The sequence below is a fragment of the Diabrotica undecimpunctata genome, chromosome 7 (assembly GCF_040954645.1).
Source record: "Diabrotica undecimpunctata isolate CICGRU chromosome 7, icDiaUnde3, whole genome shotgun sequence".
Taxonomy (NCBI): Eukaryota; Metazoa; Arthropoda; class Insecta; order Coleoptera; family Chrysomelidae; genus Diabrotica; species Diabrotica undecimpunctata.
In genome coordinates, this window is record NC_092809.1 from 82494233 (window position 1) to 82509266 (window position 15034).

Genomic DNA, 15034 nt, shown 5'->3' on the forward strand with positions numbered 1-15034 from the left:
GTGTATAAATGCTGGTGAAGAAAAATATATCTTAAATTGGTAGAAGCTGATAATTGGAAAAAGTAATTTCACAAAAACAACGATAACTGAAGTACGAAGACATTCAGTGGTGATTAGAATATATATAGTGGAAAACAGTTCATTTAGGCATTCAGTGAAAGAAAGGTACAAAATTTTGTTAATATAATTTAGTTAGTGTCATAACAATTTCAATTTTGAAGATAGTTTGTTTAAATTTTACATTGTCTATAGAATTTAATTAGTTTTATAAGAATATCAATTAAAAGATAGTTTATTTTAAATTTACATTGGCTAGGTTAGATATATATATGTGTGTTTCATAGTAGTTATAATAAAGATAATTTAAAAAAGTACTTACAAACTAATTCTTTGAGAACCGCGATAAAAACCCTATATATTATATTATTAAAAATACTCATTGCTCATCATTCAAACAAACAACACATCATAACAATATATATATATATATATATATATATATATATATATATATATATATATATATATATATATATATATATATATATATATATATATATATATATATATATATATATGAATGAGCTTTAAATTCTATAAGAGAAACACTCACTCATAATTGTTTATTTAGGTGCTGGTATAATTTTAATATGAAAATAAGTTATATGTAAATTTATCAATTAATATAAATACTGTGTGTGTGTGTGTGTATGCAATCAAATTATTCTTCTTCCGCAGTGCACTGGGTTGACTCGGGAAGAGAATCTTCTCAAAAGGTCGCGTGGTCACGTTACACAAAAAATACTGGAGTGTTTCGCGCGCTGATTTATACAAGACTATGTCTAAACTAAGATTGAAGTGCGTGTCGCCCCGTAGCGTTGCTCCCTTAAGACTTTTAGGGGGGGGCAGACTGTACAGGTCCGTATTAATTCACGATTGACAAGACATACACACGTTAATTAAAGAATTAAATATAAAAATAAAATAATAAAAATTATTAATAAAAAACTAAGAATATATGTGGAGGGACGTAACATTCCCACCCACCAAAATGCATATTTGCATTTTTAGTCAATATAAGGCAAAGGGCATAGCTTAACCAAAGGTCGCCTAAGTTCACCTTTCGCGGTTTGTACGATAGCTACGCGAGCAATATCATCTTGACCGAAAATTAAAGTTTTAATTCGACCCATTTGTCATTGTAAGGGAGGCTTGGTCTCATTACGTATTAATACGAGTGTACCTATATTAGGGTTACCCTCATTTTTATGCCACTTCGAGCGTTGATGAAGAGTATGTAAATATTCTCTGCTCCATCTTTGCCAAAAGTCTGCATGTAATCGTTGCAGCAATTGCCAACGACTTAGTCTATTTAAATAAACATCACTGTAATCCCGATCGGGAATTATCTTTAAAGGCTCTAGTGTAAGAAAATGACCAGGTGTTAACACTGAAAAATCATTTGGATCATTACTGACAGGACATAAGGGACGACTATTTAAGACAGCCTCTATTTGTATGAGTAATGTATTGAATTCTTCATAGGTTAAAACCTGTTCGCCTATGACTCTAGACACATGTGTTTTTACGCTTTTTATACCCGCTTCAAACAATCCACCAAAATGGGAAGCTGCCGGAGGATTTAAATGCCATGTAATGACGTCGTTTTTATCAAAATGTGACTTAATGTCTTCTAAATAGGATTTTGCTCCTACAAAATTTGTTCCGCAATCAGAATAGACAACAGAGCAACGTCCTCGACGTGCTATAAAACGTCTGAATGAGGCTAAAAATGCCTCGGTACTAAGTTCAGACACCAATTCTAAGTGCAAAGCCTTAGTGGCAAAGCATACAAATAGGCAAATATAGGCTTTCGTTCGTTTAGCATTTTTAAGCTTATTGGCCCGTATCAGAAAAGGACCGCCAAAGTCGACACCAACGCAAGAAAATGGTTTGGCCTTGGATATCCGTAAGTCGGGAAGAGCCCCCATAGGTGGCTGATAATTTTGAGGTTTTAGTCTCCAACAGGAAAGACACTTTGAAAGAACACTACGAATAACACGTTTGGATGAAATTATCCAAAAGTTTTGTGACAAGGCGAAGTGCGTACCTTGAATGCCTGCATGTAGATGTACAATATGAATTTCCGAAATAAGTAATTTGATAAAGTTACCTTTGGAAGGTAAAAGAAGAGGAAAGCGCTTGTCATACGCTAATTCTGACTGGCTAAGTCTTCCGCCCACTCTGAGGAGATCATGTGAATCAAAGAAGGGATTTAATTTTTTCAAATATTTGAATTTTATAGAATTACCCTTAACCTGTTCTATTTCTTCCTTCAAATATCTTTGTTGCACTAATCTAATTAGTTGATTAGTGGCGTTACTTTGTTCCTGAATAGAAAGCTTTCCAACTGTTCGTTGATTGGCTGATTTTAGGTTACCAACAAATCTAAGAACATAGGAAAAGATACGTTTTAATTTTGAAAAGGAAGAAAATCGATTACAGAGATTATCGGCAAATTCATCAGATGGAAAAGACAAAAGACAACTTTTCTGTTTCAATTCTAAGTTATGCTCGATACAATTGGTCAAGGAGAATGACCAGTTATCTTCAGTAGTGCGAAGAAACTCCGGACCCACCCACCAAGCAGGAGTATTTAAGAAATCCTCAGGGAAAAGTCTACGGGATCCGTGATCCGTACTATTTAATGAAGAAGGAATATATCGCCAGTGTTTTGAAGCTATCCTGTCTTGAATATAATAAATTCTGTTACTGACGAAGGTTTTCCATTTATATGGCTGTGAATTAATCCAATGAAGAACAACAGTCGAATCTGACCATGCGTAAATTCTACTAAACGGTATAGTGAGAGTCTGCAGTATATAAGATAATAATTTACTAAGAATTACTGCTGCATTGAGCTCGAGACGAGGAATAGTTTGTACCCTGGTAGGAGATACCTTTGTTCGAGCTAAAAGAAAATAAGTTTTGATGACTCCTGTATCATAACACACACGAAGGTATGTAACAGCAGAAGATCCACGTAAAGAAGCGTCGCAAAAGCCATGAAGCTCACAGTAAATAATTCCATTTAAAGAAATATGACGAGGTATAGTAAACTTAGACAGTATAGGCAGTTTAATTTTAAATTGTTCCCACCTTGAAGTAATTTCCAAAGGTGGAGTTACATCCCAATCTAAATCAAGTAGCCAAAGACGTTGAATAATAGTCTTCACTATCAAAGTGGCAGGATTAAAAATACCGTAAGGATCGAATATGCGAGCTATTTGGGCTAAGAGATTTCGCTTTGTACATGAAGCTTGAAGAGGTAAAATTTTGTAAAAGAAATCATCAGATAATGGATTCCATCCAAGTCCTAATACCTTCAACGAAGATTGATCTAAGTCAAATGAAAAAGACTGTTGCAGAATATGATCCAAAGGAATATTAGCGAGAGAGAATAACTGAGGGGCATTACTTGCCCATTTTCGTAACTCAAATCCACCACGTTTCAATAAAGATATTAATTCTTTTATAGCAAGAACACTATTTTCTAAAGAGTCCTTTCCTGTCACTACATCATCTACGTAAGTATCTTTTAGGAGTATAGATGAGGCTACAGGTAAGTCCGGTTCGTTGAGTGCTAGCTGCTATAGAGTACGAATTGCATCATATGGTGAGCTAGACACACCGAAAGTAACCCGAGTAAGTTCGTATTCAGCAATAGATTCCTGTTCCGAAAAACGCCAAAGTATTCTTTGAAATCTTTGTTGCTCAGGAGCAACAAGAATCTGAGTAAACATGGATTTAATATCTGCAGTAAAGACATATTTATGAAACCTGAATTTAAGCAATAAATTTACAAGATCATTTTGTAATTTTGGACCTGAATATAACGTATCGTTTAAAGACGGAAAGTTAGGGGCGTGTGCGGAGGCATCAAACACAACGCGCAATGGAGTAGTACTGGACTCCTTGTAAATACAATGGTGTGGTAGATAATAAGCATTATTTATTGCCGTACTTGGCTGAACAAGATTTAAATAATTTTTTTTTTATTTAGAATTAACGTGTCTCAACATCTTAGGTCATTGACACGGGCAAAGGTTTACAATAGTATTTACAAAGTTATGATACAAAGTTTACAATTGTGAAGAATAAAAATATTATGTAAATTATATTTTGTTAAACAGTTGAGAAGTCTTTAAAAAGTCTATTAGGCTCTTGAGTCGGCTTGAACAGTTCAGAAGTTCTTCTAGACTATGGGTTATATTGTTGGAAATGCGGGTGGCCTGGTAGTGCTGACATTATGTGAGGATGTGTTTGACGGTTATAGGAATATCGTTGCAGTGAGAGCATAACTGTTGATCTGTAGAGGACATAAGATGACCGTGTGTCAAACGTGTGTGTCCTATTCTCAATCTTCGTATTGCTATCTTTTCTTTTCTGTTCAGAGATGCTTGGGATAAATAGCTGTAAACATTAGGTTGTATTTCTCTGAGCTTTGTGTTTTTGGTGATCCAAAGTTTTTGCCACTTGTCTTGGATATTCCTTTTGAATTTTGATTTTAAGTCTTCTTGGAGCTGTATGTTGTAGACAGGTAAGTTGGATGTAGATGCTTCTTTTGCAGCGCTGTCAGCCATCTCATTTCCTTGGATGCCGATATGAGAAGGCACCCATATTATTGTTATTGAAGTCCCTCGGGAAGTGAGGAGATGGATCGATTCTAATATTTTTTGTACTAAATGATGTTGATTGTAAATATTTTTTAACGAATGAATTGCGGATAAGGAATCGGTACACAGAGCTACACTTTGATGATTGTCAAAAGGGAACTCGAGAGCTTTTCAAATACTAAAGAGTTCTCCTGAAAATACGCTACATTTGTTTGATATTCGGTATTGTCGCAGCACTGTATCAACTGTAGTGACAGAACAGCCAACTCCATCTGCGTTTCGGGATGCATCGGTATAAAGCACCTTATCATAGTGGGATGTATTCACAATATCTTTGAAAGCTTGTCGAAAAAAGATATTATTTGTTTGTTGCTTATTAAATTTACAGAGAGAAGTGTTTATAAAAGGAGGTGTTCTAGACCATGGCGGGGATTCTGATTTTATAGATGCAATTGTTTGAGATAATTTTGTGTCTTGGCACAAGGGTTGTAGGATCTGTGGGATTGAAAGTATACATCTGGGCGAGATTACGAGTCCAGGTCTTGGCGAAGTCAGAAGATTAAATACAGGGTTAGTCGGATTCGACGAAATTCTGCTAGCATAAGATAGGAGTAGTTGCTGCCTCCGGAGGTAAAGGGGGAGTTCATGAGATTCACAATAGAGACTTTCAGCGGGACTGGATCGAAAAGCTCCTAAGCAAATTCGGAGAGCAGTGTTGTGAACAGAGTTTAAAGATTGTAATAAATTATTGGATGCAGACAAGTAAACTATACAACCATAGTCTAATTTGGATCGGATTATAGCTCGATATATTTTGAGTAGTACCCTTTCATCGGCACCCCATTGATGGTGGGACAATGTCTTTAACAAATTCATTCTGCTTAAACAGATGCCTTTTATTTCATCTATATGACGTCGCCAGGTGAGTTTGTTATCGACAGTTAGTCCTAAAAACTTGTAATGATCAATTGACTCTAAACTTACTCCGTTTAGTGTTATTTTGGGTATTTCTGTGCTGTTGTATCTCCTGGTGAATTTAATTATTTTGGATTTATTGGAAGAGAACCTGAAGCCAGTTTTCTCGGACCATGTAGTAAGGGACTCGACAGAATTTTGTAATAAAGATGAGGTTGCAGCTGTGGATTTTCCTTGGCAGTATACAATAAGGTCGTCTGCGTATAGGGCAAATTTAACAGGAGATTTTATATGAGAGCAAATATCATTGATGGCTAGCAGAAAGAGGGTAGAACTCAAAGTAGAACCTTGAGGTACACCATTTTCAGTGACATATTTGTCGGATAATACTCCGTTAACTGTGATTCTGAAATTTCTGTTATTTAAAAAGTTGTTTATAAAGCAAAATATGTTACCTGTAAGATCATTTTCTACCAGTTTTTTAAGGATAACCGACTTACATGTTGTATCGAAAGCACTTTCTATATCAAAAATTACTGCAATTACGTCTTGCTTGGAGACCATAGCATTTGCTATATCTATTTGTAGGATCACTAAATTATCAGTGGTGCTTCTATTATGTCTAAAACCTGATTGAGCAGGGTTAAGGATATTGTTTTTTTCTAGATACCAGATTAATCGCTTATTGATCAGTTTTTCCAATAATTTGCAAAGAGTACATGTTAGGGAGATTGGCCTAAACGAGTTTGGAGAGTTGGGAAGAGAGCTGCTTTTTTTGATAGGAAATATAATGGATTCCCTCCATTTGGAAGGAAATTCTTGTCGGGACCAGATTAGGTTGTACAACTCAAGCAATTTGTTTATGGTTTCTTCATGGAGATATTTGAGGAAAATTGAGGGGATGTCATCAGGGCCAGCAGCTGAGTTTTTTGTAGTGGATAGAGCTAGAGTCAATTCTTGTTTAGAAAAGGGTAGGTTTATTGGGTTGGAAATATCGTTAGTTTTACCACTTGCGATGTTAAAAGAGTGTAAAGGAGACTTATTTTGGTTTAGCGTTTTGGATGCGCGTTTTTGAAAGTGATGCGCAAAGATCTTGGCAATACTTTGACTTTGAGTCACTATTTTGTTGTCATGAATTAAGGCGGGGATTTTGTGGGCGGTGCTTTGACCTTTCATATGTTTAATTTTGTTCCAAACTTGGCTTGGAGGTGTGTCGGAAGAAATAGAATTGATATAAAGGTTCCATGAAGTCTTTTTGCTTTCCTTTATGATACGTTTTGATTTAGCTTTAGCTAATTTAAACTTGATAAGATTTTCATTAGTTCTTGTTCGTCTATATTTATTCAGAGCTTTTTTGCATACACAAACTGCTACAGCACAGGAGTCATTCCACCAAGGAACTGATTTTCGTGTAGGTTTAACAGAATATTTTCCTATATATTTTTGAGCGGAGTTAATTATGCAATTAGTGAACTGATCAACTAAGTGGTCTATGTTATATTCATATTTAATTGAATTGACTTGATCTCGGACGTTTAGACTGAAATTCATCCAGTCCGCTTGTGCAATACGCCATTTACTTATTGGGTTGTACGATTTGGGTTTATTGTCTGAGATTAATATAGGGAAATGATCACTATCGAAAAGACTATCTAGAGGACACCATGTTAGAGATGGACCTAGTTTTGGATCACAAAGGCTGAGATCGATATTTGAGAAAGTTCCTGAAGATATATTGAAGTGGGTGCTACAACCAGTATTGAGTAGAAATATATCTTCATTGCTAATTATGTTTTCTATAATTTTTCCTCTGCCAAATGTGCTGTTTGATCCCCACATTGTGCTGTGAGCATTAAAATCTCCTACGAGGATGAATGGGGGTGGGAGTTCTGCTATTAGTTTAGAAATTTCTGTATGATTTATCCCCTTATTAGGTGGTAAATATATATTGCAAATAGTGATTTTATAAGGACACCAGAATGAAACAGCTACTACTTCTAAATTAGAAGTGATGTTAAATTTTTCGGAATATATATCTGACGATACAAAAATAGAAGTACCGCCACTTGCGCGTAGGGGTGTGGATCTAATCTGATGATAGCCTATGTAATTTTTTAGGTACGGATTTTGGGTTTCCTTTAAATTTGTTTCTTGTAGACAAAGAATATCTGGAGCGGTCTCTTGGATAAGTTGTTGGATGCGTTCTAGACGGGCGTAAAACCCATCACAATTCCATTGTATTAAAGAGAAAGATTATTTTAAAGAGTTTTGGGAGGCAAGGGAAGTATCAGAGTAAGATTCATCGTCACTGGGATCTGTTTGTGAAAGACATGGTAATGTTATTGTATCGTTATTTTCTGCAGATTTAACATTGCATTGATGTCTGATTTTTTTCATTAATCGTGTAAATCTGTTTTTTAATGTTCTTTGAGAAAAATGCGGGTAGATAGAAATCAAATTGGTAAGGAGTGTATTGATGTCGTTTGTAAACTTTAGGGCCTCATGATAGGGGTCACTGCTGCCTTTAGTATTTTCTAAAAACGCAAAGAGATCGTTTAAGGAGAGTATATTGTTTTGTGGATTTTTGTTGTAATATTCGGTAATGTCAAGTTTAGTAATATCAGAGATACTGGTATCATCCGTTTTTCGCTTTTTCTTTTTGGATTTTCTTTTAGTTAATTCATTAGGGATATAAGGCGGTTGCATTTCAGAGGTTTCAGCTAACGGAGTTGTAGGAAGACTAGATTCGTCATTAAGTGATTCCGAAGGAGGTCTTTTTTGGCCTATTACTGGAATGTCTTGAGACGATTGGACGCTTTCATTTGTATTCGTGCTAGGTTCATTGTTAGAAATGGGAGCTCGGGTTTCTGACTGTATAGGAATAATGACCGATGGAGGATTAATGCAGTTATTTGCAACATGTCCTGTTTGCTTGCAGATAAAACATTCCATTCTATATGTAGAAAGAAAAATTCTATGTTCATGACCATCATATGGAATAGTTATTGATGTTTGTAGTTCGTAGTTATCAGAAGGGGGAAATATATAAACTTGGCGCCTGAAGCTTAAAACATGACTGTATTCATCTCCAGGGATACCTGCTTTGAGAAACGATATGGGGGATGCTAGTTGTAAGCCAAGACTTTTTATAGCATTTTCAGCTAGATCATGAGGAATAAAAGGTGATATATTTGAAATAACAATTCTTTTGGTTGGAGATATAAGTCTCAGAATATTTAGTGAAAATGTATTAATTTGAATGAATGGATGGGACTTTATCAATTTTTCGACAAGTTCAGAATTAGATAAGTAAATACATACCCTATTATTCGATATCCTGGATGCGAAGCAAATGTTCTTGGCCTCAATGATAGTTCCGATTGCATGTACATAATCGTATAGCTTTAAACTATTCTCGGCATGAAGAACCACGGCCTGATCCTTTTTTGGGAACATTGGTCTAAAATTTTAGGTGCTGATTTTACTGCAGCCGTGTAAGATATGTTACTGTTGGTGGTTGGGTTTGTGTTGGTTACAATTTGGTTTGTTGACATTGTTGGATTTGAAGCATCCTCGTAGTCAAAGACAGCTTCTTGCAATTTGTTTGTATTCATTATTGAGTGTCAGAAGGCGGCAACTTATCATACATACATACAAACATAGTGATGGAAGTTGCCTAGATATGGAGCAACTTGTGTAATGTCCAAAAATGTTATTTTTTTGTAAGGATATAATGCACTTAATGAAATATTGTTTATACAAGTTTAGCGATTATATGCACCCGCGAAAGTACACGTATATAGTTACACTGCACTTTGTTATTGTCTGGAACAAGTATAAATCGCAAAACAAGTTTAAAAACTATTATAAACACTGTAAATTACGAGAACGGCAAAAACGATGTTTATTCGTTCAGGTACCGAAGTGGAATCCCGATTTAAATAATGATTATCTATGAAACTTTTGATAAAGCTGGAATATTGAATCTTAAGTGATTTATTTTTGGCAAATCTGCGCTCTAAAGAACTAAATCTTTGTAAGGCTAAACGTTTCGTGTCGCCAAAAGAAGGTATTTCGTTTTTGAAAGGCAGCTTTACTACAAATCTGCCCTCGGAATTTCTACAAGTGGTATGAGTATACAGCTTCTCACAGAATGAGTCTTCCGGAGAATAAGATTTAACTTCTGGTACTTCCTCAATGGCCCAGAATTGTTTTAATGTCGCATCTAATTGCTCAGAATCATTAGCAGAAAATGACGTAAAAAAGGAATGAATATTTGTTATATTTGTAGGTGGAATATTTTCCATCAAAACATAACCGAAACTTGTTTCAAGAGCTGAAAGCTGATCATTACGGGTTTTAATAATTCCTCCTGTTAAGATGTAAGGAAAGATATTTGCTCCTAATAGAACATCAACTTTACCTGGAATATTTGCCATTTTATCAGCCAACCTTAAATGTTGAAGATAAGGCAAGTTGTCTAAAGAAATTGGAACAGTTGGCATATTTTGACAGATTTGAGGAAGAATTATTGCATCTATCTCGTAATGAAAGTTTATGTCATAAGACGAAGAAATGTTCAATTTTACGCCTGATTTGGCTGGGGTGCACATTCTATCAAGACCTTTTGTCGATAAGGCCGCATTAAATTTAGGGAGACTTAATTTGTCTGCACATTCTTTACTAATGAAGTTAGCTTGAGACGTACTATCTAATAAGGCTCTAACTTCAAAGGCTTTACCAAAACGATCGAGAACATGGATTGTAGCTGTAGCTACCAAGACATTATTTGTCAAAGTATTTGATAAGGCGGATATAGAAGGCAAAGGATCGTTAGATGAACTAGCAACCTCATTGTGAGGAGAAGAAGAAGAATGATCATTCGCATTGAGATTATCAAAATGAAGAGCAGTATGATGTTTTTTATTACAATGTGTACATCTTTTGGATAAAAGGCATTTGATCGTAACATGAGTTTTAGACAAGCAGTTTATACAACATTTATTCTGTTTAGCAAAGTCAAAACGTTTTTAAGGTGATTCAGCAAGAAATTGATTGCATTTAAATACAGCATGATCCGAACCACAAAATAGGCACTTATTTTTGACAGAACTGGTCAAAAATGTAGAAGTTTGACGAGATGAATACCTTACGTTACTAGAAGTATCGGAATTAATATATTTAACATTTTGGCCGACTTGTCTTTTATATGACTCCCATGAAGTGCAACGCTGCAATGCGAACTTATAAACTTCCTCATAGGAAGGTACATTTTTTGAAGCAAAGTGTAATTCGAAAGCTCTAACTGTTTCTACATCCAATTTGTCCATCAGTAAATTCATTAGAATGAAGTCCCATTGAGAGGGAGATAAAAGTAATTTTTCTAGAGAAGCTAAGTTTTCATTGAAAATATCTAATAATTTTCTAAGTGAGATAGGATCATCAGTTTTAACCACACTGGCATTTTGAATATTTTTCCATAATGCTCTAGATAAGTCTCGTTTACCTTCATAGCGATCAATTAAGGTGTTGTAAGCAATTATATAATTCGAATCTTGAAGCTTAATGCTTTTAACTAAATTGTAAGGTACTCCCTTAAGTGATTGCAGAAGATAACGAAACTTTTCTATATTAGAAAGATCAGAATTATTATGTACAAGAGCATTATACAAATCTATAAATGTGGGAAAATCGGTAATCTCGCCCTCAAATATACTTAAATTTAGTTTCGGAAGATTTACATTGGTTTTTGATCTAATATGTGGATAAGCGGACACATTTTGAGTTCCACTAGTAGTATTGTTCAATAAAGAATTGTGTTTAAAATAAAGAGAAGCTATTTTATTAATACTATTAGCAAATTCAAATCTAATTACTTCCTCCGAATCCAAATTTGCGTCATCCTCGACAGCAATTAAATTAATTAATTCAGTATGTTGATTATTAAAACTAGTATTGATAGCTTCGTAATCTTTTGCAGCAAAGAGAAACCCTGGAATTAATGAAGCATCAACTAACACTTCATCTGCCAGCTTTTCCATTTGTTTAATTTTACAAATGTCAACGTTTCTCAATGCACGCAAACGAACAATTTTATTTGAATTTCTGGAAGACATTATTATTTATAAAAAGAGAAATTTATGTAACACAAAGAACCTTTAAAGAATGATCTCAATAAATTCAGTATGTACACGTATATGTAATATATGTAATACTTTTAAAGTTATGAAACTCAATAAGTATCAGTAAGAATAAATATTTATTATATGTGAGTATGTATAATCGAGCAAACAAAAATACTCCAAGTATTATTTAAACAAAATCAAAATATATTTATTTAATTGTAACTAGAAATATACGCATAAAATATTTTTAAAACCAGTGTTCAATAAATATTGCGTTTTTTTAAAATTTCCTAAGTTATTTAAAATAAAATATATAATCTTATAAACCCCTTGTATTTAAAGAATTCTAAATTGTAGATTGTAGTACCTAGTCACATAAATTGTACGTGATTTTCGAGACTTTTGAAGGCTGTACCTAGATCCAACAATAGGTCAGGACGAGACCTTGCTTGGGATTAACGGATCTGATGCCAGATGTGTACCGCTAGTGGAATTTTTTCAATGATTTTAAACGAACTTTGAGAAGCTTTTGCCCAAATATTTAAAAATCTATATAATTTGATCACGTTTTTAATTGAATAAATTACTTTAAACTAATTTTAATGTGGATCTGAAGGACCAATGAATGAGCTTTAAATTCTATAAGAGAAACTCTCACTCATAATTGTTTATTTAGGTGCTGGTATAATTTTAATATGAAAATAAGTTATATGTAAATTTATCAATTAATATAAATACTGTGTGTGTGTGTGTGTGTGTGTGTGTATGCAATCAAATTACGGTACCTGTGATGTTGATGTAACAATTCTTCTTTCGCAGTGCACTGGGTTGACTCGGGAACAGAATCTTCTCAAGACTATGTCTAAACTAAGATTGAAGTGCGTGTCGCCGCGTAGCGATGCTCCCTTAAGACTTTTAGTGGGGGCGGACTGTACAGGTCCGTATTAATTCACGATTGACAAGACATACACACAAGTTAATTAAAGAATTAAATATAAAAATAAAATAATAAAAATTATTAATAAAAAACTAAGAATATATGTGGAGGGACGTAACAATATATATATATATATATATATATATATATATATATATATATATATATATATATATATATATATATATATATATATATATATATTGTTGTGGTATGCAAAATTGAAGAATAAAAATATTAAATGTACGATGAAATCAATATATCAGAGATTATAGAAAATAAAAATACTCCGAGCTGCCTGGAATTAACCAAAGGTAATCTTAGCCATAAATAATCTTTTGTATAAATATAACAAGTGAATAATAGTGCGGGTACGATGAATAGAAGTTAACAATGGTTTTTCCCCATAAGCCATAAAGTGTTCCGTAATCCGTGTTTGCGCCATGAATAGGACAATAAAAATAGTTAATGAGTAAATGATTTTTCGGAATATGTAAATACCCAGTAGAAATTAAGTGTCCTTGTAGAAATAATATAAATTAGGAAAGTTTGTAGGTATTTCTGATTTTATGTGGGAGTGGTATGCAAATTTCTGATTGGCCGAGAATTTGGAAAGTGGTGATGGGTGTGTATAATGAGAGGTTGGATGAATGGATAGAGGAGATGAGAGAGTTAGTTCCAGTTTCTTAAAGTGAATGGTTGGTTTTAGAGGTGGCATCCAAGGATAGTAAGTGATAAAGAATAAGTTATGAGTTGGTAAAGTATTTGTGTCCGACGGTAGCTGATCTGGTACAAATTTGTAAGTAAACTTTTCTTACTTGTATTCTACGTATCGCTGTTTATTTCGGAAGGAGAGATTAAGTTTGGCGAGAGGAAAAGAGGCTGGCATCATTGGAAAGGTACGTGCATTCGAAGGAGAGCATTGAAGACACTAAATTGCAATATCTTGTTTAATATTGCCAATTACATAGGAGGCTGCTGAGAACTGATAGTTTATTTTGCATAGAACAAGGAATTGGACAACTCAAGGCAGAGGAAGCGTTTCAACGGGAGAAACATTCATAATATATTAAATTTGAGAATTTTGGGTTAAAAAATATTATATCATATTAGTAACGTGAAAATAAGTTGTCGATAGTCGAAGGAGATCAAATTTGTTCTGAGAGGGGACACGGAGCTGTGAAGAGAATTGGATAATTCATACAAATTTTTCTTGGTACAATCGTTATATCAAAATTGCATTAGGAAGGACACTGAATATTATTTGATTTGTTTATGTAGAATAATAAGCTGTATCTTAGATTGTAGTTGTATTATATTATCCATGCATTATTGAAGGTTCACGTACGTAGAACGAATTTTGTTTGATAAACATTGTATGCTAATAATTTCTGGAGGTATTTTAATCAGTTTATTTTATTACATTATTTTCATATCATATTATGTTATTTTATTCCGTTATTCTTTGGACCCAACCCATCAGCTGTAAAGTATAGATATTGAAGCACGAGTAAAACCTGAGATAACAAAATTAAAAGGTGTGATATAAATCATCAATCAACAATTTTAATAATGTTTTATATATATTTTTTGTAAAGTTTTAAAATTAAAATTTTAGAGATCACATATATATATAATCGGCAGCATACAATAACTTGGATTCTAGTATTTGATTTATTTTGGAATATTCAACATCACCACTGGAATACCGAATGCCATGCACATTTTTCTCCAAGAAGAGTACATTCTTCTTATTTTGATTAGTTAATGAAGCAAACGCTTGCGGAGACGTAAATATGTAATGACATCGTTTAAAACCAATTTCAATGCTTAGTTCCTTGGGTACAAACCATCCATCTACCATAAATCCCTGTATGTCGACTAAAGCAATCCTCATGATCGAGCGCGATGATTGATACTGAGTGACATATTCTGTAAACCTACTTAAATTATATTTTTGATAACTTCTGTTAGAGGAAAGTATTCGAGTAGGCTGTCGTGAACAATTAAATAGTAGACTCGAGTGCCTGTCGGAAAACCTTCATCTGCTTCGATTTACAGTTTAATATCAACGGTTCCAGATCTGAATGACGTATCATCCTGCTTGGAACAGTCAAAAACAAATAAGGCATATTTTTTGAATGTTTTGTTGAGGAAAGAGTATAACTAGGAAAGAATTCCGTATAGTTATAGTGAGCTATAGCGTAGTCATTTTTTGCAAAATCCAATTGCATTCTCTCGTTAGGCCAATCTTCTCCATTAATAACCAATCGAACGCTAGACATTCTAATAAAATACAATAATACAATATACAATAAAATACAATAATAAAAACACAATTTGGCGGGGACGTAAAAAAATTACACCCGGTAATTTTCATC

At 33.9% G+C, this 15034-nt stretch overlaps 1 protein-coding gene across 3 annotated transcripts in view; it reads right to left on the bottom strand.

The window, feature by feature from the left end:
* Positions 1-15034, bottom strand: part of LOC140445539 (cytochrome b5-related protein-like) — a 553029-nt gene that overhangs the window by 152875 nt on the left and 385120 nt on the right. The window lies entirely within an intron of this gene.